This window comes from Chelonia mydas, chromosome 1, assembly GCF_015237465.2.
Source record: "Chelonia mydas isolate rCheMyd1 chromosome 1, rCheMyd1.pri.v2, whole genome shotgun sequence".
In the NCBI taxonomy this organism is placed as follows: domain Eukaryota; kingdom Metazoa; phylum Chordata; order Testudines; family Cheloniidae; genus Chelonia; species Chelonia mydas.
Genome location: NC_057849.1, coordinates 252,062,788 through 252,088,537, shown reverse-complemented (window position 1 = coordinate 252,088,537; position 25,750 = coordinate 252,062,788). Strand labels below are relative to the sequence as shown.

Sequence of the window (25,750 nt, the reverse complement as noted above, 5' to 3'; positions counted from 1 at the left end):
AAGTTCACCAGAGTTAATTTCAAATTCCACCTAGATCCAATATCCTGGATTCTTCCCAGACAGGCTTCAAGACAGGACATGGAAGAGAAATGGCGCTGATTTGTCTCCTCTTGGCTGTAGTCAGTGGTCATGCATCCAAACTCATTGCATCTCATCTGCAGCACAGGAGACAGAGTGAGTGAGGTAATATCCCACCTTGTCTCTCTAATATCCTGGGACTGGCATGGCTACAACTGCACTGCTTACAGCACTGGAGACCACTGACTATGGAATAGTGTCCTGTGACCTCACATGTGGAAGGGGATAGTAGATGCAAGGCAGTGAAAAATCAGGCCCTCTGCCCATAAGGTCAGTGGCAATGGAGGGTTACTTTCTAGCAGCCAGACACTGCAGGAGGAGGAAGAACACCGAGGAGCTGCATGCCCCTCCCCACAAGATGCAGTCACCAGCTGCTTTCCCTCAACATGGGGAGTGACAGAGTGGCTGCACTGCTTCCATCCCGGCTGCGCAGACATGCACACGCACATTTTATAACATTTTTTTAAAAATCAAACTTTTTTTCCCTATTTTCTTTTCCACCCAGCAGCAAAGATTGAAAGGACTTCTTAGCCCTGTCATTCATGGTTTCCACAGCTATTTCCCATTAAACTTTTCCCCTTCAGAGCATGGAAATAGAAATCCTACCCGAGGGAAAACAGCTTCATATTTTTACCTTTTTAGCAAAATCTCCCACTGCTCCAGTTCTACTTCAGTTGTGAGACACTCATATACCCCCAGCACAAGTGCCACTATTCTGAGTACAGGCCTCTCCATGAGGGTTAATATAGTCATAGCTTTATTTTGCCCTTCCTTTTTACCTACTCACTACCACTGAGTGAGTAGGGTGTGGAGTTATTTATTCTGAGGAAAGGTCTCCATAAATTACTCATCCCCCCCTCCCCCCCCCCCCGAGATCTATCCCCTTCCATGTATCATAGAAATGTAGGGTTAGAAGGGACCGTAGGGTTAGAAACGTAGGGTTAGATGGGCATCTTATCAATGACAGCAGCGTTCCTCCTGGTCTAATCACTTAGAGGCCTAGGGGCTGACTTGTGCATCACAACTAATTAATGCATCGACTTTCTCCCTTCCCCCCCCCCCAACTTTGCCCCTGTGGTTCCTGCTGATATTTTAACCATCACTTTGTGCAGTAATGAGTATTCCAATAAAATGAATTCCTGGGTTTCTTTTCTGCTTAATTAATGCAGGAAATCTTTGATGTTCAAAGAGGTTCTGCGTCTGTCAGATTTCACACATTGCTGTAACAGGATCTTGAAATACTGTAAACAAACACGAGTCCTCCATCCAAACAAAACAAAAGGTAACACAGCGGAGTGGGATAATTCTACCCTTGTGCTGCTGTCCCTTCTGGCAGGTGAGCTGGAGAACCTGTGTTCTGGAGATGACATTCCTGACTTCCTGTTCTGTTTCCACCTCCTGATTAAGATGTGCGTCTGTAAGCCTAGAGCATCACCCCTGGATAAGTGCTGTCTCCTCCTGTGCTCTGCCTACATCCACTGGGATTTGTTTGTCCACTTCATGTAGACGCCAAACGAAAGACGTATTTTCCTTCATTCCCTGGAGCTGAAGGTTTTTTCCCTTCCACAAGTGAAGGCCCATCTGAGGGACACAGCCTGGGACAGCTTCTCTCTCTCTCTCTCTCTCTCCAGTGACCAGCAGTGAACTTCCTTTTACTACAATCACTTGGAAGCTTAGAAGGCTCACTAGCATGCCTCCACTCATTAAATGTAGAGGATTTATCCCCCACAGTGCTTCCTGCTGTTCTTTGAGCTTTCACTTCCTATAATTTCAGTAAGGAAACCTTGGGTTTCTTTCTTCCTTCCTTAATTAATACAAGAGGACAGGGTTTCTCAGCAAGGTTCTACATCAGTTGGATTTCACACATTGCTTAATTTGTGTAAACAGATCCACTAAAAAATATATGGAGAAGCCCCAGTCCAAATATTTCATTGCAGTTTTCTTTAAAAAAACGTACTGATTGTCTGTGCTGGGCACAAGGCTGGAAAATGTTGACTCTTTCTAACTTTGTGACCTTAATTAATGAAGGGCCTATATTGTTTCCTACCACTAAGAGCTAGAAGGGGAGAGATTTGTGCAACAATGCTCACAGTAAGAGGAGCAGGTGTTATTGCCTGACCCATAGTCTCAGAATTCTGATCCTCCTCTATTAGGTCATGGCCTGTTCCCCTGCTGGAGTTTGTTTCCTGTTTAGAAAGTGTGAGGCAATGAACTTCAAAGATCCAGGTGGAACCAGAGAAGGGGAAACTGACATGTGGGGAGAACTGAATTTAAGAGAAGTGCTTGAAGGCTTCTGAGCAGGCTACAGAAGACCTGAATCCTTCAGTTATGGGCAGGAGAGGAGAGCAGTAGGAAGAATGGGAGAGGAAGAGACATACATAAGAGATGAGGGAACCTAGAGACAAAAGGAAAGAGAGCAAGCGTCCATCCCATCAAACAGTATTTTGTCACTCAGACTGTAGCTGCTGCCTTCAGAAGGCCTGATTCAAGCAGTGGAACGTGCTGGAGCAATAGCAAGGAGACAAAGCACCTGACTTCAGGTAGAAAAATAAATACAGATTCAAATATAACCAAAAGGGGAGCCTCCTCCCTGAAACTTGTGGCTCAGACCCAACTTTCACATGTTTTTTGAGGGGATCATGACATTGCATTATACTATACTTTAATACACATGATATCAAGATGCAGCATGATGTGATTATTTATTTTTTCCTCAGTCATAACAAATAGGTGGAAGTCCATCACATTTGTTTGAATGTCAGATGTACCTGAAATTCAAAATCTAAAGGAGGGAGTGTGGATGGCTGAGACAAGTGATAGTGAAATCTTTGTCATTAGCTGGAATCCAGCCTGGGTCAGTGGTGGCCAACAATGCTAGTTACAATTGACTGTGAATTGCTTAGCTCTGTGAAATGAGTTAGAATAATACAAATTTCAGATGAAAAAGATCTGCAAGGTCATCTAGCCCATCCTTGTGACCAGTGTTCCCAATGTTATATTTCCTAGTGCTTTGTTCAGTCTACTCCTAAAATTCTAAGCATCCATGCCTTCCTTTAGGAAGCCATTACAAAATTCAGTAGAAATTGCCTATATTTTCCACTGTGAATTTAATCTCATTACTTCTAATTATACATCCCACTCCTGAACCACAGTAAATAATTCCTCATCCTCTTTTGTGTTTATACCATTCAAATATTATCACATCCCCAATCAGTTACCACTCAGCAAAACTATGTGTTTAATTATTTTAATTCTTCCCAAAAGTTAGTTAGTTCTGTACATAATGTTGGTGCTCTTCCATGAACTCCTTTCAATTTAAAAATTTTCTGGTACTGAGGTGCCCAGAACTTACTACAGTATTCCAGGTAAGAAATCAGTCCAGGTCCCATCTACATGGCATAACCTGCTGCCACAGATGGCACTTATTGGCAGTCTTGGCAAAGACCAAGGGTTCAATGGGCTATAGACACAGACCTACCCTCTCATTGCCAGAGGTGTTTCCTTCAGAGCTATGTTGAAGCATGTGCTTCAAAGTGGAAGAAACTGTCCTTGCGATTGCCTGAGCTGTGCCTGCTCTCTGGGTATTATAAATGGACAGCATAAGTCTTCAAAGCTGTACATCTCTTAAATTTTTTATCTGCACCATTCTCACTGAAACTGATTTGCAGTGTTATTAGACGATAAGAAATGTTAGGAACATGAAAAGGCCATCCAGTCCTATATACTCTTTTGGTTTGCCTAAATATTAGCGTCTCTCCAGAAATAAATTAAATGGACCTGTTCCTCCATTGCGCTATGCCCTGTGCAGTTGTTTACAACATTACGAAGCAGGTGCCAAACACCATCAAATGGGAATGTTTTAACAGCCACAGTGCACTCACTTTGTACTGGTGACTCCACGTGCTCATGGTGAAAGAGAATCAGGCCCATTATCTCTTGAATTCATTTATGCTCTTTGCTTCTGTCTCTATCCCCCATAATACATTTTGAGAAAGGCTTTTAGCCAAAATGTTAGTGAGTGTTTTGGCTCTTACCAGTCAATGAGTAATTCTTAATTAAAACATGACTTTGCTGTTTATACTTTTTGTGGTTTGTTTTACTGTCTTATGAATGGTTTTGATTCCTATACTCTTGGGTATTTGCATACAGTAGTTACTCACTCTCTACAGGCTATTTAAAAAGCTTCTGCAGTTAGGATAGGTATGCTCTTGAAATAATTCCTTTCACCTTTGGAAACCAGGGGTCTAAATCCTAGCAAATGAAGCGTGTCTGGTGGTCACATACACAGTGCTCTACACATACTGTGGCAGGTGTGGCTGTTTCCTAAGACCCCCCTCTGGAGCCAGGCATAGTATTTGAAGAGGACTATATTAGTGTGACCTTGAGACCTTTAAATTTACATCCACAGCATCCACATGGGAGAGTTACAGTGCAGCACCTTGGTGCACTGCTATTCACACCCGTGTAAATTGAACTGTGGACAAGTGTAGACATGCCCTAAGTCTTGGTGGCAGACTGGTCTGAGTGGGTTTTCCCTGAGGAGGAGGTATCAAAGTGCTGATGCCTCCAGCAGGAGGCAGAAAAGGCCTGATAGACCGTGTGTTGCACAAATTTATACCACGGTACTCATCTTGACTTGTGCTATCTCTTGCTAATCCAGTACCTCGCTCCTTCTCTGCAGCATCCCTTGCTATTCCAGATTCAGACTGCCAATTGTACCAGTGTGTCCTGCAATCTTGTGAGGCAATCAAACCTATAGTAGAGGGTGCATCTGGACAGCAGTTATCCAAAGTTCTGATTGGCTAGTTGGGCCTTTTTGGTGATGTCACAAACCTTGATCAGTTCTTAACTGTGCAGTCAGCTCCTCCTCACCACACAGAAGAGTATACCCCTATCTGTTGTCTCATTTTTACAAAAAGGAAATAGGCAACTCTTTTATATCTTTCTCTCATTTTCTAGTTTTTAAAACAATTTTCTAAAGCTGGAAGAGGGATGTTAAAATGTCATAAGCTTTAGCTACCAAAGTCCATGATCCCAACCCTACCCTTCAAAGTCCCACTGAGACGAGGGCACTAACAATAGGATAAAAAAGTGTAGCCACTTACCCAGCTCAGCTGCTGCACATGGCAGCACTAGAGAAGTGACTGCACTGTTCTGAAATGGCTCCTGGCTTTAGGGAACTGATGTAAGAGATGTGTCAAGGCTTCTAGCTTCCATTTTCTACTAAAGAAGTACACTGGGACTATTAAACGACTGTAGTTATGTTTCCTGTTCAGATTTTGTAACTGTGTCTGGAAGATGAGTACCCTCGTTTGACCATTGGACCACAACTTTCAGCAAAAAGGGCAGCCAGGTTGTGATTTGGAAAGCCCACGGGCCAGGGAACTGAAAGGAGATAAAGTTACCCAACTACATTAAACTGCTGGAGAACCCGAGCAGAAACTCTCAGCTTGTGGCTGATTAAGGTAGGAAATTTGAAATTTGGACCCAGACGTCTAAATGAGGCTGTGGCGAGGAGGACTGGTCCTTTCAGGCCTTCGAAGAGGAACCTCATGGTCATGAAACATTCCATTGCCAACAAGGGGACAGTTCATTGAACCAAGCAGTGATACAGGAGGAAGCAGAGGAGTGCTTCCTTTCAGCTCAGGGAGGCAGCTGGTCCCTTTTGAGGATGGGTTACTTACCTTAGCTGCAATTTATTTATAATCAAGGGGGGTTTAAGGAAAGGATAAACCTTCCCTCAAAGAGGAAAGAACTCAGGAAATAATTAGCCCTATGGGGGAAAATTAGCCCAATGGGGGAAAATTAGCCCTAAAGTCCCAGGGGACTTGGGGTAAGTAGCTAGGCTGCATTGCTAGGAAGTCTCAGTTCTAAACTATATGTTTATGTTTGTTGTTGTTTAGCCTATGAGATCTGGAACACTAACTGTTTTAACTTTATGTTGAACCTTAAACACCCCCCACCCTCCCCAAAAAAGGCAGCTTCTTCGTAAAGGCGTGCTGTTTCTGCAGATAGCTCACTGGCATGGTTGTGCAAGACCAAAACCAGGCCTTGTCTATGGGAACCAATGCAGCAATGATTCAATGGGAAAAACATCTGTCTAGAAAGCTGAAAGACCAAGGAGTCCACTGTGTGTTTGAGAAAGAGAGAGGGATATTAGGGCTGGTTAGTGTAGGAAGATCAAGACATGCAGTTGGCCTGACTTTCTTTTTTTTAAAGGGGCACTAAGATTCTGTTAGGTCCAGGCCCATTTAGGCTTAAACAGGTTGAAGTGGCTTAAGAGAAGTTTCGGCGTGATTTGAAAAGAGGTTCATAGGTGTGTACATTGACCTACAGATATGTGGGGATCTACTTCACTGCCTCTGTTTTGTGGATGCAACCAATTCTTAGGCTGTATTGTGTTTTGAAATAAACTTTTCCCCACATAACTGGTGGTCCTCTCTTAAAGCCTCAAGCGTAATGCATCAGTGTTTTCTTACTTTTACTCTTGGTGCCTACATCACAGAAGAATTCCCTCAGGATAAGAATGGTGGGCAGGACAGACCATTCTCTGAGTTGGCTAGAAGACTCCATAAAGAGCAATGCAAGGCATTCTGTTTTTCACTTCTTTGAAGCTGAGCCTGCTGCCCTGACCCACTAAAGAACCCTAGTCTCTGTCTAAAAGCAAGATCTAAATGGTGGTCCCTGTGTGTATTGCAAACACTGAGCTGCTCCTACGTGTTAAATTCAGACATAATGCTGGGGCTGAAGTGAGGACTATATCATGCTGATGACCATCAAGGGTGCTAAATTGACAGGGTTGGTTCTGCCAAGCCCCCTTCAAACTTAGCTAGGAGAAGCAATGGTGGAGAGGCTAGTAGACGCCATGTCCATGTGGTCCCTGCCAGGCTGCCCCCTTCCTTGTGGTGCTGGGATAGCTTTCAGGGTGGATTATGCCCTTGTAAGGGTGGCACATGCACACTAGCATTATAATCTATGGGATCACCACACCAACACAGCTCCAACTTGATCCTTCCCGCACTTCCCAGTCAGTCAGGGCTGAGAGGCAGTGGCTGAGACTGTGAGACACATACTGATGCCCACACCTGGACCCCACGGCAGTTCCTGCCCAGCTATCTTTCTCATTCTCCTCATAGTCTCTACAGCTTTGGGGTGAGTCAAGCTTGACTAGCACCAGCCCTGTATAACAGTCCATCAGTCAACACTGTTTGGTTAGCACCAAATATAGCTGTGATCAGCTGCTGCCTTCTCCAGTGCTATGAATAGGGCAACATCAACAGGCGTGGAAGTATACAGAGTGGCTATTTGGGTATTTTGCATTATGCTCTGGTAAAGTTTGGGGAACGGTTGATATTTCGCGGTTCTCTCTTGAAATTATCGATTTGCTGCTTCGTCAACTGACTCAGGACAGCTGAGCCTCTTGTAAGCCAGGAGCAGGTTCGGAGTCTGTGGGAGACACTGTCTATGTACACCGTCTCAGTTGCTACTGTTGTAAAACAGTGATTCACTGGGTGATGGCCCCTTCCAGCCCAAGGCCACTTTATTCCTGTGTTTTTATAGGAGGGGAAGAAAACAGAAACCCAAGCAATGTACTACTTGGCTGATTCCTCTCTCATACACTGGGGCTTTTTGTAGTTGCCAGGCAACCAGCTGAGGGAGGCAGAGTCAGTGATTGTGTAGAGGGACCTGAAGAAATGACTGAACATGTCAGCAGCAGTGTCTGAGCAGATTCTTTGTAGCAAGTCAGTTGACTGAATCCATGTTGGTTTTGCCTCTTTCACAGCATTCTGCCTGGGCAGTACCATTCAGCTGCAGTCTCCTCGTATAGGTGTCAGTCCTGGGCTGTTGTTTATTATTTGTATTACCAAGGTGCCTCGGAACCCCAGTCTTGGACCAGGACCCCATTGTGTTAGGTGCTGTACAGACGAGGTGAGGAGTCTTATTATTTTCTAATTTACAATGTTTTGACACCAATGCAATTCCACTGACTTCAGAGGCGTCATCCCCGAGTCTCACGGGTATAGGTGAGCTATGAATCAGGTCCAGTACGTGCATAGGACCCTTTTATAGCTTCTGACACGCGCCATGCAAATTGAGCGATGCCCCTGTGATTCAAACAAGCCAAACCAGAGTTCAGCTCAGCATGTCCGTTCTGAAGTCTTGATGCACTTTGGCATGCACCGAATGGGTTCCAGCAAGGGTCAGCAAGCGCAGTAAATGCATTAACGTACCAAATACACATTCCAATAAAAAGCAGCATGCCTTTCCCAGGGCAGTGCTTGTCCAGATACCAATGCCTAGAGCATGATGCCAGTGCTAAAGTTGTCACTTGTCCTAAAAACCTAACCTTGGATGGAGAAACATACTCAATATATTTGATATTCTGGTGAACGGAGATAAGTTTTTGAGCCTCTTCTCACAAGTCAATTTAAATTGCCTGCAACAAAACCATCACAGAAGCTGCTCCAGCAACTGGCACTAGTTGGCTCTGCAGTACTAATTGCTAGCTGTTGAGTGCTGATAGTGCGTGCAGTGGTAAACAAATAGAAAGATCTGGTTCTGCTACGTGTTTATAAATTGAAGTGGAGAGACTAGTCAGCCATAATAAAGCTCAGTCACAAAATATGCCAAGTGACCAGATGAAGGAGCAGCAGTAATCTATATTGAAAAGCTTCATGGAATTGTGGGAGGATGTTTTTTTTTTCCCCAGAAAGAGCTTGAATAAAGACAGTGAGATTGGTCCTTGTGTAAAGGGTGTTGTGTTAAAATCTACCTGCTTTAAGTTCCTATATTGCTAAGATAGCTGAGAGATGACATAAAGTCATTTCAATTCACAAACTGGTTGTGGGAAGAAGTTATTGAAATGCACACAGAGTAGCCTCAAAAAAGTGTGAATGGACTCTCCCTAGATTGAAAATGTGATCGTTAGATGGTATCCAAGGACTTTTATGAGGTCACATGTTGCTATGGTAATGGAATGGAAGTTTCTTGTAACAGAAGGATATCTGGGGCACAAGAATCCATGTTTTAGTCTTCTGGAGCACTGTGCATGAACACAATAGGTGTTGACCCATTTGGGAGAGAAGAGGCCATTCCCTTCCTGCTGTACCCCGGATGACACCCCAACTTGACCAGGCCAAGTGAGTCAGCTCATCCCAAGGCACTTCACAAGTGAAAATAGTTTCTTAGATCCCTACAAAGCATTCTTCCTCACCCTGGTGTGTATCAGTCCTTCTTTTCTTTTGACCCCCTCCCTCTGTCTTCTATTTCTCAATTTTACTCCTGCTGGACTTATCACCTTGGTGTCCCTACTGTTGTTACTGCTCTCCAGAAGGGGATGTGTGTATTTGTGTGGTACTGGCAGCTGTGAGAGAGGAAGCCACAATGAGCTCAGTATGAGAAGAGTCCACTTGTTCCAGTGACCTGATCCCAACCCATCTTCTGAGTTCCCTCATTCACTCACTCATGCCTTTCTCTTTAACCTCACACTCTCCTCTGGTTCTTCCCCTCCCTATGCTCACATGAATTAGTCTCTCTTGTCTTAACTGCCCCACTCCACCCCCGAAAAACACACCCTTAACGTCACTTATCTGTCCAGCTACTACCACATCTCCCCTTTATGTCTAAGCTCATTGAACACGCTGTCAACAATCACTGTCTGGAGCTCCTCTCCCCCAATCTGTCTTCTTGGGACTCCACTGAATGACTCTTACCAAAGTTTCTAATGACTGGAGCTGGTCGGAAATTGTTTTTCTGTGGAAAATTTCAGTGAAAAACAAAGAATCCCCCGCCCTGCTTTCAATGAAATTGTTCACAGAAATTTGAGTCTTTCTGGCCCAAAACTAGAAAGTCAAAAGATTTCAGCTGAAAACCAAAAAATTCCTCTGCTGGAAACTTTTTCAGCAAAAAACTGAACCTGTTTGCAGAAAGCAGACTATTGTCACAAAAGTTATTTGAAAACCCAGTTTTCCACTGAAAGCAGTTTTGACAGAAAACTTTCCTACTAATGATCTCTGCCTGGCCAAAGCTCAGAACCAGTATTCCATCCTCCTCCTCAACCTGTCAGCTGCTCTTGACTGCACTGACTATGCTTTTCTTCTTTATATCTTGTTGTCCTCTTACCTTAATCACTCCTTCAGCATCCTCCTCCTCCACATCTCCTCTCCAATTTTCTGTGGGGGTTCCACAGTGCTCTGGTCTTCGCTCCTTTTTCTTCTCCCTCTGCTCCTTGTCTCTGCACAATCTCATTCACAAACACTAATTCAACTGCCATCTCAATGCTGATAACTCACAAATCTACCTCTTCTTCAGACCGGTCCTCCTGTGCAAACTGGAATCTTGACCTGTCTCTCTGACGTCTCCTTGTGTCTGTCCAGCTGGCAGCTTAAGATCAACATGGCTAAATTAGAGTTCCCAATCTTCCCTCCTCCTATCAGAGACCTTTGGCAAGAAGTCAGGCACCTTAACTGAAATGTCTAATGTGAAAAGACGCATCCGTCACCATCATGTCTCAAAGTGTAACTATTCGAGCCAGTCAGAAAAGGCGTTCAAAACTTTTGTCAAAAAAACAGGAAAACTGTGGCGGGAGGTTGGCTTTCTGATGAAAATCATTTTTTTTTTTTTTTTAGGAAAGTTGAGACTTTCTATGGGACAAAAGGTTTTGTGGAAAATCTAATATTCTGTCCAAAAAAATGTTTTGATGGAAAACTTTTGTCCAGTCCTACTAATCATTACCTAGGTGCAGCATGCAGAAGGCACAAAGACCAGAGTTTTGAAAGGTTCTTGGCACTGACAGGTGGCGCCAGATTTTTCAGAATTGTCCACATGTTGGTTATTGAGCTCCTCTATAAATTGGCCTCTACTGCTATGCCTACACTGCAAGCAGGGGTGTAATTTGCAGCTCATGTAGACATACCTGTGCTAGCCTTAATTTAGCTAGCTCAGGTACCAGTTACAGTGAGGATGCAGCAGCGTGGGCTGTATAAGTCCCCTCCACCCCACCCCTGCACTCCCCTTCAGGTTTGTACTGGCATTCCTAGACCATGTTGAAGCCAGCGCCGCTCTGTCTTCCGCACTACGGTTCGAAAGCTAGCTAGATGAAAGCTAGCGCAGGTATGCTTATCCAGGCTACAAATTATACCTCCAGTTGCAGTGTGATGTAGCCCCCCCCCCTTTTTTTTTAAAGGTCCCTAAATGAGAGTTGAACTCTTCTGAAAATTTGGCCCCACTTGTGAGTGCTGAGCACTGGAAAATCAAGCCCTGAACTCTTCTGGAAGCTTGGTTTTGTGATGGAAGCAGGAGAAGAGGCGGGGAAGGGTGTGTCTAACAGGGAGATTTGGATGGAGCAAGGGAGTAGGATGAAATGAGAGTAGACGTAACAGCACTGTGCAGTGGCCAGTGGGGAGTGGGCAGGTCATTCTCAAGACCCCAGTCCTGCTGTCGTAGAAGTCAGTGACAAAATTCCCCTTGACTTCAGTGGGGCACCAACAAGCCCTCCAGAGAGGTGGTCTCTCCAAGGCAGGGTTAAGGCCCATGGCAGGGAACCGCAGGTACAGAAATTTTGTGCTGTGGCTGCTTGTTGTGTGCTTGCTCAGTGAATAGAGAGAGCCTTTCACCCTTCCTGGCTGCCAGTCCAGCACCTTTCTCCAGGACTAAATTCACATCAGAAGTAGTAGAGGAGCCTGCTTGTACTCTTCCCAACCAAAGCCCTACTCCTAATTATTAAACGCCTCATCAGGGAGGCTTTGATACTGGGAATTAACTTGAAAGGGATTTAATAACCAAGGGCCATACACATCCCTCAGCCCTCAGCAGAGCTCCTCATTGAAGTGTTTCCCTCTATGAGCATCTCCTGAATTTTGAGCAGATTTCTCCAGTAGCCATGGCAACAGCCTAAATCTCATTCCCTTTTTGTGATTTAGGCAAGCGTTATTTAAAATCTCTTAAATAAATGATGCTAAAATACCCTGAGTTTTGCAAGCAGCATTGGGCAGATCACCATGTGGGTTAATTTAATCGCTCTACAGTTCCCATTAAGTACATAATTCAAGATCTTCATTTTAGATAAAAGTCCTTGAAATCTCTGAAGGGTGTAAAGAAGAGAGAGGAATTGTCTTGGCACAAATCCTCTGAGTGAATCATTTTTGGGGTGGGGAAAGTGGATTCTCTTTTGTCAAAAAACCCAAAAAGTTGAAACCAAAACAAACCGTTTAAAACCTGTGTAAGACTTCCAATCTCGCAGCTGTCAGAGCTCATGGCAGTCGGGGGCAGCCATTCCGGAGACTTGAGGGCCCTGCTCTGCTATGTTAAGAATTGTGACTTTCCTTCCCAAGTTGGGTCTCTTATCTTAGGGGCAGGGATTGCTGTGTAGGTAATGTGGTGGTGGCAAATGTCTTATGTCACTCAGCGGTCCCGTCTAGTCTTCCTTTACCAGAAGGGAAGTGACAGTGATGGGGAGGTCACTGAGTGTGAGAGGGAGAGAGACCGCTTTCTGGGAAACCTCCTCTGTGGCAGGGGTGCTGAAACAATTTTTATAAGGGGGGTGCTGATGATCAAGCCAGTCAGTGCGGCAGGACCCCTGGTGCCTCTAGTTCCAGCAGCGCTGCTCTGCGGAGTAAATATGAATGCCTGTCAGGGGTGCAGAGTCAGGAGGGTCGTTCCTGGGGCCTGTGGTTAGTGATCTGATAGAACAGGGAAAAAGGGCTTCCTTATTTCACTTGTTTGGTTTCAATCACAGCACCAAGGTGTTATTGTTTGTATGCAGGACCTACAGTATAGTGTAGTGGTAATTATTTGTTTTTTCCCCCTCCCTCCCAAAAATTGCCCCTGTGTTGCTGTGATCACTTATGAAAGGAAAAACCCAGAGGGCCTAATATCATCGGGGGGCTCCCGCTGCTTATCAACTTGCAGGTCCTGCAATGTATAGCTTTTCAAATGAGTGGGGGCTTGAGGTTGAAGCAAGTTGGCTGTTGCCCTTTAGGGGAGGTTGCACCGCTCCATAGCTTTGCAACTGCAGCCTTGTCATTCACAGAGGCAGAGAAGCAGTGCTCAGTCATGCCCAAACTATTTCCTCATGCGGGGGGCGAGGGATGTGGGGGGAGAGAGAAATGTTTTTAGTTCTTGCCCTGAATCACTGGCAAAAATGAAATGATTGCTTTTGCAGGGAAAAAGCACCATTTCACCAAAGGCAAACTTCCATCTGAGGTTCAGTAATGAGAATTCACAATTTTGCACATTCATTAACCGGATGTCCAGCCCCACATATCTCTATGGGCGGGGGGGGGGGGGGGCGCTCCCACCTCAGTACTGTCAGGCTGTCACTTTTATGAGAGGCAAATCCTGCCTCTCTCTCTCTCTCGCTCTCTCTCTGTTTCTGTCTCTCTGTCTGTTTCTAGTAGGGCTGAATTCTGTGCAAACATTTACTTTTCTGAACTACCTTGTCTGCCTTCACAGGTGTAAATAAATATCACAAGAACACAGCACATCCCTCGAATATCTGAACTGGCAGGACGCTGGGGTGTGACTGGTTGAATAGAAGAGCTTGCAGTGTAAAGCAATGTCTCTGTTTCCATGTGTTCTGCTCCTTCTGCAGAACAGTTCTATTTTTCATAACATATTTGTATCAAGGGAAGACAGGAAGCATTTGATATTTTGCTGTATTGATTTATCTGGACAGAAATTGTCTTTAGTGCTTTACTTCTCCCCATGCAGTATGATCGTATGGCCAGTCTGGAGGGGAATATTATGCTTTGGGTTAGGGAGGGTTGCACAAGAAGAAATAGTGGAGACCAGCATGGTGTGGGGGAATGTGGGGGGTTTACAAGTGGAGAATCCATGGTTCCCTTTCCTCTGTTTATACTGGAGGCTTTTGACTAAGAGAGTGACAAAATCTGGGTGGTTTGCCCTCCCCTTTCTCAGTGAGAGGCATAAGGGAAAAGCCTGCTGGTGGAGGCAGAAATCTCTGACATCCAAGCCTGCCCATCAGTTGTTTTACTAAATTATTCATCCTGCTCCTGTGATAATATAGTTATAAGGAGGAGCCTAATTACATTTACTAGCTGGCTTCAGCCAATAGGGTGATAAGGATCCAGGGCTATGGGATGACGACGAATCCTGCCAGTGTGCTGTGAATGCGAGGCAGAAGAAGGGACTTGCAGTTTGTGTGCAGGAGGGGAAGAGAACAAGTCAAGGGCCTCTGGATTAGCAGGCTGAGGAAAGGTAAGGAAGTGAGTGGAAATGGGATTCACCCGTATAATACAGAGCCTTCTGTGAGCTTTTTAAAAAAAATATAGCCTATGTGGACTATTTTCCTGGGGAGTTTGGGGGAGGAAGGGATTGTGTGTATGTGTGTACACACTCACACAAGACATGTATTGGTTGTCTTTGTCTATATGTACACATTGCATATGCGTTCATGTATAATATATACACACCCACACACAATGTCCTTGTGCATGTATTTGGAGGTGCTTGTGTTATATATGAATCCAGCAGTGATCTATAAAGTGTGTATATTATAAATGTAATTAGAAAAGGTGAGATACAGAAACTGCCAGATGAGCTAAAGAAATCTGGATAAACCTAGTAGTGTACAAAGCTGATTTGAGGAAAATGGGACGGCACGGATTGCCAGTCAGATATTTGAAATTAAACGGAGCAGGGATGAGACAACTGGTGTGTATTAATCTATGAAACCTGCAATGAGATGTGGGAATGAGAAAGCAAATTAGAACATTTGTCACAGCAGGTGAAGATAAACGGCGAACAGTCTGTAACTGGATTCGCTAACATGGGAAAGAAAGTGTGAATGACTAGGAAAGGCAATTATTTCTATCTGCTGCTGATCTACCTGTACCTATAGGGTGGGAGAGGAGAGAAATCAGGAGAGCCTAGATGGCTGATTAGAAAGTATAAACTGATTTGACCTTCTCATAAACCTGTCGCCTAAATAACATTCTACTGAAGTGTATCCACAGACTTTAATTCTCTCTTCTAATCACATGGGATGGGGTGGGCAGCTGTCAGAGAGGGTGAGACTTTGAACTGGAACCCACAGATTCATGTTGTTTGGAATAGCAGGAGTATGCAAATTAACACAGGAACTTAGCATCAGCACCACCTTTATGTACCGTCCCCTTTCCCCTGTTATCAGGAAACTACCTAGGTCAGGTGGTGATAGTTCTGTCAAGAATGGGTTCCTTTAGGATAACCGTCACTAGGTAATGTAGTGCTAAGACATAGAGGGGTGTTTGTGATGATGATACTAAGATGCCTATTTTATAACAGACAACATCCTTTCAACTAGTTAACAGAGGGTTGTCCCACTGTCTAAAGCCTAAATCCATTTCATTTAATGAGTTAGTCCTATATCCCAAAATATGGAACCCAAGGGCTTATCTCTCATTCTGTTTTTATTCCCCCACTTCCCCTTCTCTTATTGGGCTCCACGAGGAAAGTATTTTTCCTCCCCTGCTCTCCGTAAAGTTGCAGGCCAGATAGAACAATATATCTCACTGACCATGTTTTACGTCAATTGGAACTTTACAGACCCTTCAAATGAGTTCCAGGGAAAACAGAATCTCTGCTCAGAGAGCATCAGACACTGACTCTGGGGGATATGAAGTCTCCCTACAAAGAGAGCAGGCAGACAGACATAAAAGGAGACATGTATGGAATGACTGCCTTGGAACCTGGATTGATCACACTGGTTCAGTTAAAGTAAGAACTGACCTGATTCCTTGGCATTCCCTGACACCAAACCTTTTATAAGTTTAGTTCATTCGCCTCCACTCCCAGATATCTCCCCCTCTCCTGGCTTCCTCTCGGGGCCAGGAGATGGGGGAGGTCCCAACTTGGCTGATATTCCATCCATAATACACCCTTTCCCCTGCTTATCTTTACATTATTTTTGTAATATGGCCTGGCTGTTCTAGAAGTCTCTGGTGGGATCTGATACTGGGGGGATTATCCTGAGTCTAATTCTCTACTGCCTTACAGCATTTACACCTGTGCACCCTGAGAACCAAAGTGGTTGTAAAACCACTCCCATGCTGGTCTGGGAGCACCCACTTTGGACAGGTGTAAATGACTTCACGTTAGATGGGACAATGTTGAATCGGGCCCCTTGTGTGATTTGAGGCACCCTGCACTGTGTTCAATGTTTGTATTCAGTGACGCAGGACCAGCAAAGAAACTGCCGAAAATAATATGCTATAGCCCCTATTTAGGACCGAATAGCACCATCTTCACTTCATCTGAAAAAGCTAGGCTGACTCAAGTGGGTGTTTAACGTATGGGGTATTTTTGTCACTAGCTGTTCTCTTGCATGTGCACTCTGCTCCTTTTTTGTGATCCTAAACAGAACAAAGCCACAATTGTATCTGAGTTTGAGTCCAACTTTCAAAACACCCACAACAGCCAAGTGAGCTGAGATTGAAGCAAAAGAAGTTTTGTCCATCCCTAAATAAAACCCGCTTCAACTTGGGGACCAGAGATGCCACTGCTACAGACTGAATAGGAATAATTGAGTCTCCTACATATTGACATAATGAGATCGTCAGAGCCTCGATGCAAAGAGAGCTCACAGTTTAAAAAGCTACCTAGGCAGCTCATCCTTGTGTTTAAAAGGAGGCTCGCTCTGCTTATTGTTGCTGGACTGTTGCGTGCTGCTCCTGGAGAACTGCACATAGGGAATTCAGCGAGGGGGTGAGGGAAGTGTTCTTGGTGACACCACGGCAGTTGCAGGCTGGGATTCAGTTGCAGCATTTATCCCTGGTTGGGTGAATACATTGTTTGCTTCTGCCTCGGTGTCAGCAGTGTGGTTCAGAGGTGGGCAAAATGCCAGATTCTTCCCAGGGAAGCTAATGTCATTGTCAATTCATTGGTGGCAGAGACCATGCTTTGAAATCTGAGGTCACTCTCCCTGTTAATTGCGGAGATGATTAATTCATGCAGTGATATCATTTTCCTGGGCTGAGGTTATGAATTGTAATAATGAGGGGCATGGAAGGATACAAGCCTTTTGCTCATTTTAATGTTGTTAACATTATTACTGTGCCAGCTACTGCCTCCTCCAAACGGTGGCCTCCTGTCCCTTTGGTGGTACTGGCCTTCTTGTCAACTCTCCCCCTTGCCAAAAGGGGCTCCGGTGTAATGCAGGCCAGATGCACCCTGGGGGACTGCAGTTTGAATGTGGATGATGAGTGAGGGGCCCTTACCTGGCCACAGTAGTTATGGGAACAATAAATTCTAATCCGTATTTCAGATTATATGTGAAACAGAGTTTCTATCCACTGGGTACTTTCCCTTAATCTTGGTGTCCAGGCCAAATTGTGTTCTGCCTCCCTAAAATTCCCCTTGCACTTTCATCTGGATTAAATAATTCTCTTCCTCCTTTAAAAACAAAAAACAAAACTGAAAAGTGGTCGTGTTGCACAATGGCCGCTGCATTCTGGCCACTGCATTCCACACCAGAGGTGGCTGCATTTCAGAGGCTGGTGAATGACTAATGTTTACTCCATCTGTAATCCTTCAGAAGTAAAGGTGCTGTAAAAAGGTCAGTTGTTGATATAGAAGCCTAGTAAGGGTGTGATCTGTGTCTGAGGTAATAACTATACCCTAGGCTGAATATCTCTTTCTCTCTCCTATTGTCCTAGTATCTAAGCAAATAAACTCAGCAACTGAAAGCCAAGGTGATTTTAGTAAATAAACTCTTTTGGGTTTTGAGCTTTGGAGTTTGTTAGCCCAGGGAATGATTAGTAGCCAATAAACTAGAGTTGTCTTGAAGTTATTGCAATACTGACATTCTTAATTGAAACTGTAAATAAAAGTGAAGGGAAACAATACAGAGGGCTGTCAAACTGCTCCTCCTTGCTCACTCCACATTTTTCCTGCTCCCCTCTGCCATCTCCTTTTTCACTGACGTCCCTCCCCAATGGTCCGCAAGCCTCTTATCTTATGTTTTCAAAACTGAATTGGTGGGGCGGGGGTGGGATTCCAATTTAAAGACAAATGTTGGGGCAAAATGGGTTGCTTTCCATTTAAGCAGTGTGGCAGCTGGGCTTTCTCTTCATCCTAAATTACCCTTCCTCACCACCTGCCCTTGATGTTAAAGTTGCCATTTTCCTGCTTTGCTTTATGGGAGTGGCATTTTTGTTGCTGACAAACAATTAGAAAACTCTGATTGCCATGACTCTTCTTTGGCAATTGGCTTCTTGCTCAATCAGGATAGAGGTTTGCATATTTACAATACAGTTATCAAGGAATAACCATGCGGTGATTATGCAGATCCCTCCACTGTGTCTATTAATGACTGGCAGCCAGTTTGCAGAGGATTGCATATTATATAGTTAGTGAGAAATAACCACACAATGATTGTGCAACTCAGACGCCTATAACCAGAGCACAATATAACATTGCTACTATTAATAACAGATTGACAGTGGCCACGAGGAGGGTGAAATATCCCCAGAAGCTGTGCTTGTAATTTAAACCCTGCTTAAAGGGAACAAACAAGAGGGTGGCCCTTGTAAATGACGTATTGCTGTGAGGTGATCTGCAGGCTTGTGTCCCAAATAAACTGCTCTGCATACGCCTGCTGATAAGAGCTAGATTCTCCATTGCTGAGAGTGAGAAATTGAGGGAGGCTTTCCACTTCCTAAGGTCTTCTCTAATCTGGCTGTGGGATGCTTTGGGTGGAGATGTGCTGAAACAAAGGCAGCAAGGATAGGTGACATGGAGTCCCACTTCTCCTGGAAAGTGGGAATGTTGCCTTGAAATGAACTCTGAAGGCAATGGCCTGTTGTTTAACAGGATTGTTTTATTTTCACCGGTAACTCTTATTATTTCTCTATTCCACTGCCTGGTTTCATTGACTAGGCCTTTTCCCTTAGCAGAGTCCTCCTTAGAAGGTGCTCAGATACTACAGTGGTGGGGGCCATCTGAGTGCCCACCTCAGTTTGGAATCGATTGACTGACTGTACATTAAGTGCTGCAGTGAACAGAGGAAGCATTTACTTTATTTTTAAATGTGTCTACCACAGCTCTTGGTTTGTACCCCTTCTCTAGGGTTGTTTAAAGTATCTGGCTAAGGGTACTGAGAGAGACTCTTAAAAATGTCACTTCTGAAAGTTATCCAGCTATTTTAAGTACCTAGGATCCCCCCATCACCACAGTATCTGAGTGCCTCACACTCTTTCATGTGTTTATTCTGAAAGCACTCCTGTGAGGTAGGGATGTGCTATTATCCCCAATGTACAGATGGGAACTGAGGCACACAGAGACTCATGGGTATGCAGACATACCCAAACTAGCTTTAATCTAGGTAACTGAGGTCCCTGAAGCAGTGAAGGTGCAGCAGCATGGGCTGGCCCCGCAAGTAAAGTTACCCAGGGTTCCAGGTGGGCTTGCACAGCCCACACTGAAGCGCAGGCTGCCGTGGCTTTACTGCTTTACTGCCGAAGCTAGCTGGAATAAAGCTAACTCAGGTATATGTACGCAAGCTGCAGTCACACCTCATGTACCCTAAGCAATGTGCCCAAGTGAGTTTGTGACAGAACAATGACAGGTTTCAGAGTAGCAGCCGTGTTAGTCTGTATTCGCAAAAGAAAAGGAGGACTTGTGGCACCTTTGAGACTAACAAATTGATTTGAGCATAAGCTTTTGTGAGCTACAGCTCACTTCATCGGATGCACTCAGTGGAAAATACAGTGGGGAGATTTATATACATAGAGAACATGAAACAATGGGTGTTACCATACACACTGTAACCAGAGTCATCACTTAAGGTGAGCTATTACCAGCAGGAGAGCGGGGCGGCGGGGGGGAACCTTTTGTGGTGATGATCAAGGTGAGCCATTTCCAGCAGTTGACAAGAACGTCTGAGGAACAGTGGAGTGTGGAGGGGGGAATAAACAAGGGGAAATAGTTTTACTTTGTGTAATGACCCATCCACTCCCAGTCTCTATTCAAGCCTAAGTTAATTGTATCCAGTTTGCAAATTAATTCCAATTCAGCAGTCTCTCCTTGGAGTCTGTTTCTGAAGTTTTTTTTGTTGAAGAATTGCAACTGTTAGGTCTGTAATCAAGTGACCAAAGAGATTGAAGTGTTCTCCAACTGGTTTTTGAATGTTATAATTCTTGACGTCTGATTTGTGTCCATTTATTCTTTTACGTAGAGACTGTCCAGTTTGACCAATGTACATGGCAGAGGGGCATTGCTGGCACATGATGACATATATCACATTGGTAGATGTGCAGGTGAATAAGCCTCTGATAGTGTGGCTGATGTTATTAGGCCCTATGATGGTGTCCCCTGAATAGATATGTGGACACAGTTGGCAACGGGCTTTGTTTCAAGGATAGGTTCCTGGTTTAGTGGTTCTGTTGTGTGGTTTGTGGTAGCTGGTGAGTATTTGCTTCAGGTTGGGGGGCTGTCTGTAAGCAAGGACTGGCCTGTCTCCCAAGATCTGTGAGAGTGATGGGTCGTCCTTCAAGATAGGTTGTAGATCCTTGATGATGCGTTGGAGAGGTTTTAGTTGGGGGCTGAAGGTGATGGCTAGTGGCGCTCTGTTATTTTCTTTGTTGGGCCTGTCCTGTAGTAGGTGACTTCTGGATACTCTTCTGGCTCTGTCAATATGTTTCTTCACTTCAGCAGGTGGGTATTGTAGTTGTAAGAATGCTTGATAGAGATCTTGTAGGTGTTTGTCTCTGTCTGAGGGGTTGGAGCAAATGCGGTTATATCGTAGAGCTTGGCTGTAGACAATGGATCGTGTGGTGTGGTCTGGATGAAAGCTGGAGGCATGTAGGTAGGAATAACGGTCAGTAGGTTTCCAGTGTAGGGTGATGTTTATGTGACCATCGCTTATTAGCACCATAGTGTCCAGGAAGTGGATCTCTAGTGTGGACTGGTCCAGGCTGAGGTTGATGGTGGGATAGAAATTGTTGAAATCATGGTGGAATTCCTCAAGGTCTTCTTTTCCATGGGTCCAGATGATGAAGATGTCGTCAATGTAGTGCAAGTAGAGTAGGGGCATTAGGGGACGAGAGCTGAGGAAGCCTTGTTCTAAGTCAGCCATAAAAATGTTGGCATACTGTGGGGCCATGCGGGTACCCATAGCAGTGCCGTTGATTTGAAGGTATACATTGTCCCCAACAACTCTGACATCATAATCAAAAAGGCTGACAAAGGAGGTGCTGTCGTCATCATGAATAGGTCGTAATATGAACAGGAGGCTGCTAGGCAGCTCTCCAACACCACTTTCTACAAGCCATTACCCTCTCATCCCACTGAGGGTTACCAAAAGAAACTACATCATTTGCTCAAGAAACTCCCTGAAAAAGCACAAGAACAAATCTGCACAGACACACCCCTGGAACCCCGACCTGGAGTAATCTGTCTGCTACCCAAGGTCCATAAACCTGGAAATCCTGGATGCCCCATCATCTCAGGCATTGGCACCCTGACAGCAGGATTGTCTGGCTATGTAGACTCCCTCCTCAGGCCCTACGCTACCAGCACTCCCAGCTATCTTCGAGACACCACTGACTTCCTGAGGAAACTACAATCCATCGGTGATCTTCCTGATAACACCATCCTGGCCACTATGGATGTAGAAGCCCTCTACACCAACATTCCACACAAAGATGGACTACAAGCCGTCAGGAACAATATCCCCGATAATGTCACGGCAAACCTAGTGGCTGAACTTTGTGACTTTGTCCTCACCCAGAACTGTTGCACATTTGGGGACAATGTATACCTTCAAATCAGCGGCACTGCTATGCGGGGGGCCCCGGAGCTACTCAGGGCCCTAAGCAATTGTTTGGTTTGCTTATGCCTAGTGCGGGCTCTTTTTGCTAGTAAGTGGCAACCATCCTGTCACGGAACAGGAATATCCTTGAAAACAGAGTTACTAACTAGGCTTCACTTTGCAGTGTTTTTCCTGCCAGAGGTGCGCTGCTGCTTTAGCACTCCGCGTACTCGATGTTCAGGCAGGTGCCAAGGTTGCAGCAAGATGCCCGTTAGGCCTGTTGATTTACCAGAAGTCTGCAGTGTTACAGCTCCTTGTTCGTGAGGAACTCTCAGGAGGCTATGGCTGCCAGTGACCCCAAGGGATGGAGTCTGAAATGAAGCATTGTAACAAAAGCAAGTAGCGAGCACAAGCCAGCTGCCTCTATAGTATGACGGCTATAGTGCGGCATGGCAACATTCAGTATTCTGCCCTCAACAGAATTAAAATCGAGTCTTGATTTATATCAGGAAATCTGTTAGGATTCCTTCCTGGTAACCAATTAGCCAGTAGACAATGCCTGGCAAGGACTTCTGCGCAGTCATGATCCGAGATCTAGTTTCTTAAGAAACTGGTGAATTCCCTATGTTCTGTAGCAGCATCTGATGTCTACTGGGGTGCTTGAAACGTGCTCCCATGTATCCTCCTCTTCTAGCCTGAGTCTAACGAGCTTCACAGAGTGGTAAAAGGCTGTCTTCTTCAGTCAGGCTTTTGGGTGACTATTACTTTGTTTTCTATTCTATTTTTATGTTCTGGTTAGAAGGCTGTCTTGGACCAGATAGGGTGGGTGTTGATAAAAGGCCAGACTGTTTGTTTGAGTTAGTTTTGAACCAGAAGTTATGGACTTGCTCCAGGAATCACTGGGTGAGGTTCTATAGCTTGCGTTATGCAGGAGGTCCCTTCTGGCCTTATAGAATTAATAGATTTTATGTTCTTTATAACGGCTGTCAAGTGCTTTTGTGGTAGTTGAAGCTGCCTGGGAACAATCTTTATCTTGTACGATCGTGTTTTTAATGGGGACAGCTGCTTCAGTGGGATGACAGGCTATCCACCAGGATGTCTCTAGGGATTTTTCTGTATCCAATACACCGCAATATATATTGAATGCCATACTGTGTATAGGTTCCGGTCCTGCGATGGTCTACATGTGGAATGCCTATTGAGGCACCTCAACCATAATTGTTCCAACGGCTCTGGGGAGCACAGGCTGGTGTGAAAGTTCCTTCACCCTCTTATGTGGTACAGTAGGTGCACCCACATGGCAGCTCAGCTTTGTATGGCTGGTGTGGAGAGGGTTACACACATACACGACTGGGAGTTCACCATCTGTGCTAGGCTTTCACAGTCCATGCACTCCTTGAGTTCCACTTCCACATGTGGTAGTGCCTCCATAGGAGCTCAAGGGGGACGGATCCCTGCTGCATACCCAGCCTTCTCACCCACACGGGGTTAACCATAATCTGTCCTAAAGAAATTAACCCTGTACATACAGAAAGGATGATTGCATAGATCAGTTTTGAAGCCAGACTCTTTATGCATTGACTAATTTGTCATTTGATTTGGGCACACAGGTTATGATGTATTCTTTTGTTTTCAAAACAATACTGTTTTTCGGTTTCAGATATCTTCTGGTTATTGTATACTAAACTTAGCTTCCTCATTATTTTGAAATGCATTACATACTTATTGCATATAGTGGAATAATTCTGGGTTTATTTTTTTTTTTACATTTATTTATCTAGGTTTTTCTATCGAGTTAATCTCCATAATAATTAATAAACTTTAATGAATTTAGCCTCACAAAGCCCCTTTTAAGGTACAAAAGCATCATTATTCATATTTACAGATGGAGAAACTGAGGCACAGAGAGGTTAAATGACTTACCCAAGGTCACACCGGATGTCTGTAGCAAAGCAGGGATTTTTCAGTCTCGTGACTTAATCTCAAGATCATCCTTCCCAAAGTATAATTCTGAATTATATATGAATGTATTATACTCTGCAAAATTTTCACTGCCATACTACAACATGTAATAGGATAAATTCTGCTCTCTGTAGCACCATTAGGAACCTATGGAAATTGATGTGGCTGCATAGGTGTAAGTGAGGGCAGAATTTGGCCCATTGTTTATAGAGAGAGAGGTCAGATTCTCTCAACAGATAAAAACAGGAGAGTGCCTATAGTTCGAGTTAATTGCTAAATAGAATTTGGTTGGTCTTAGTTAACTCTCCATTGTCCCATGCCACCCTTTTAGAGACTTAAAAAAACAAATTACATTTATGTTGGTATCTCTTCTGTACTTTTCTGCTTGGGAATGAAAGCGAGGGTCTGAGAATATAGTGCAGATTATTAAAAGACGGCCAACTGCAGCATGCACAGGGTTAGTGCACTAGCCTTTTCAATTCTGGAGGCTTGGGTTTAAATTCTGGAGGAGAGATGAAAACAAAGACAGTGAAGCAAGAAGGAATACCTAGTTTTAGCTCATCAGCCAGGTTTTTATAAGGCGCCCTTTCTATATGCAGTCATACACATCTCTTTCCTCCAAAAGACACCCTCAAACTGAGTACAAGTGGCAGTCAGCAGGTATGCTTTTAGGCCCCTTGAGCTGCTCTACTCACCTCTGACCAAATGATAATAGTCCCTTATAGTACGAAGAATACCTAGCACTTATTAGTAATGTAATCAAAACCTGTGTAGAATTAACTACTGTGTTCACTATCTGATAATATATCAGCCCTGTTGGCCAGCCAGGGAAGTGGAAAGGGCTGTCTCTTCATCTCAGCATCATCGGGTAACCCCATTTCTACATTCCTAAGATCTGTTTCAGAGTAGCAACCGTGTTAGTATTCGCAAAAAGAAAAGGAGTACTTGTGGCACCTTAGAGACGAATACATTTATTTGAGCATAAGCTTTCGTGAGCTACAGCTCACTTCATCGGATGCATCACTAGTACTCCTTTTCTTATTCCTAAGATCTGTAACATTAGGGTTCTGAATCTCATGCTATTTGTAATTGGCTATGCATACCCTATCTGTGCATATACCCAGCAAGAATCGGTTGTAACACATGTGGCTTGAATCCCTCCTACAGTAGCCTGCTCTGACAGACTGATTGCAGAATAGAGGTTTTTCATGCTTTTACTTCCTTTTATCTACCCCTTTCACTTCTTCCCAGCCCTGGGAGAGAAGATGTGAATGTGTACTTGGGAGGGTGGATAGTGACATAGCTTTACTTGTGGCTCAAGACTTTACATTTGCAGTTAAACTGGTTTCTGGCTCAAATGTCTGAGTTTTCCCTCTACATAAGAACATAAGAATGGCCATACTGGGTCAGAACAAAGGTCCATCTAGCTCAGTATTCCGTCTCCCGACAGTAGCCAATGCTAGGTGCTTCAGAATGAATGAACAGAACAGGTAATCGTCAAGTGAACTATTCCATGTCACCCATTTCCCTGCTTCTGGCAAACAGAGGCTAGGGACACCATCTGCTCATCCTGGCGAATAGACATTGATGGACCTATCCTCCATGAATTTATCTAGTTCTTTTTTGAACTCTGTTATAGTCTTAGCCTTCACAACATCCTCTGGCAAGGAGTTCCACAGGTTGACTGTGCGTTGTATGAAGAAGTACTTCCTTTTGTTTGTTTTGAACCTGCTGCCTATTAATTTCATTTGGTGACTCCTAGTTCTTGTGTTATCAGACGGAGTAAATAACACTTCCTTATTTACTTTCTCCACATTCATCATGATTTTATAGACCTCTATCATATCACCCTTTAGTTGTCTCTTTTCCAAGCTGCAAAGTCCCAGTCTTTTAAATCTCTTAATATATATTCCCTAAAGTGGCCAGATGTTCACCATTCCCCAAAAGTCTCTGTGGCTGGGC

General features: G+C 44.3%; 1 protein-coding gene across 1 annotated transcript in view; it reads left to right on the top strand.

Annotated features, from left to right (window-relative positions):
* The first annotated feature begins 14,097 nt into the window (after positions 1 to 14,097).
* SYN3 (synapsin III) overlaps positions 14,098 to 25,750 on the top strand; it is a 282,703-nt gene continuing 271,050 nt past the window's right edge. Inside the window, exon 1 of the mRNA XM_027825071.3 lies at positions 14,098 to 14,295. The gene's annotated coding sequence lies outside the window, so the exon portion shown is untranslated. The remainder of the gene's footprint in view (positions 14,296 to 25,750) is intronic.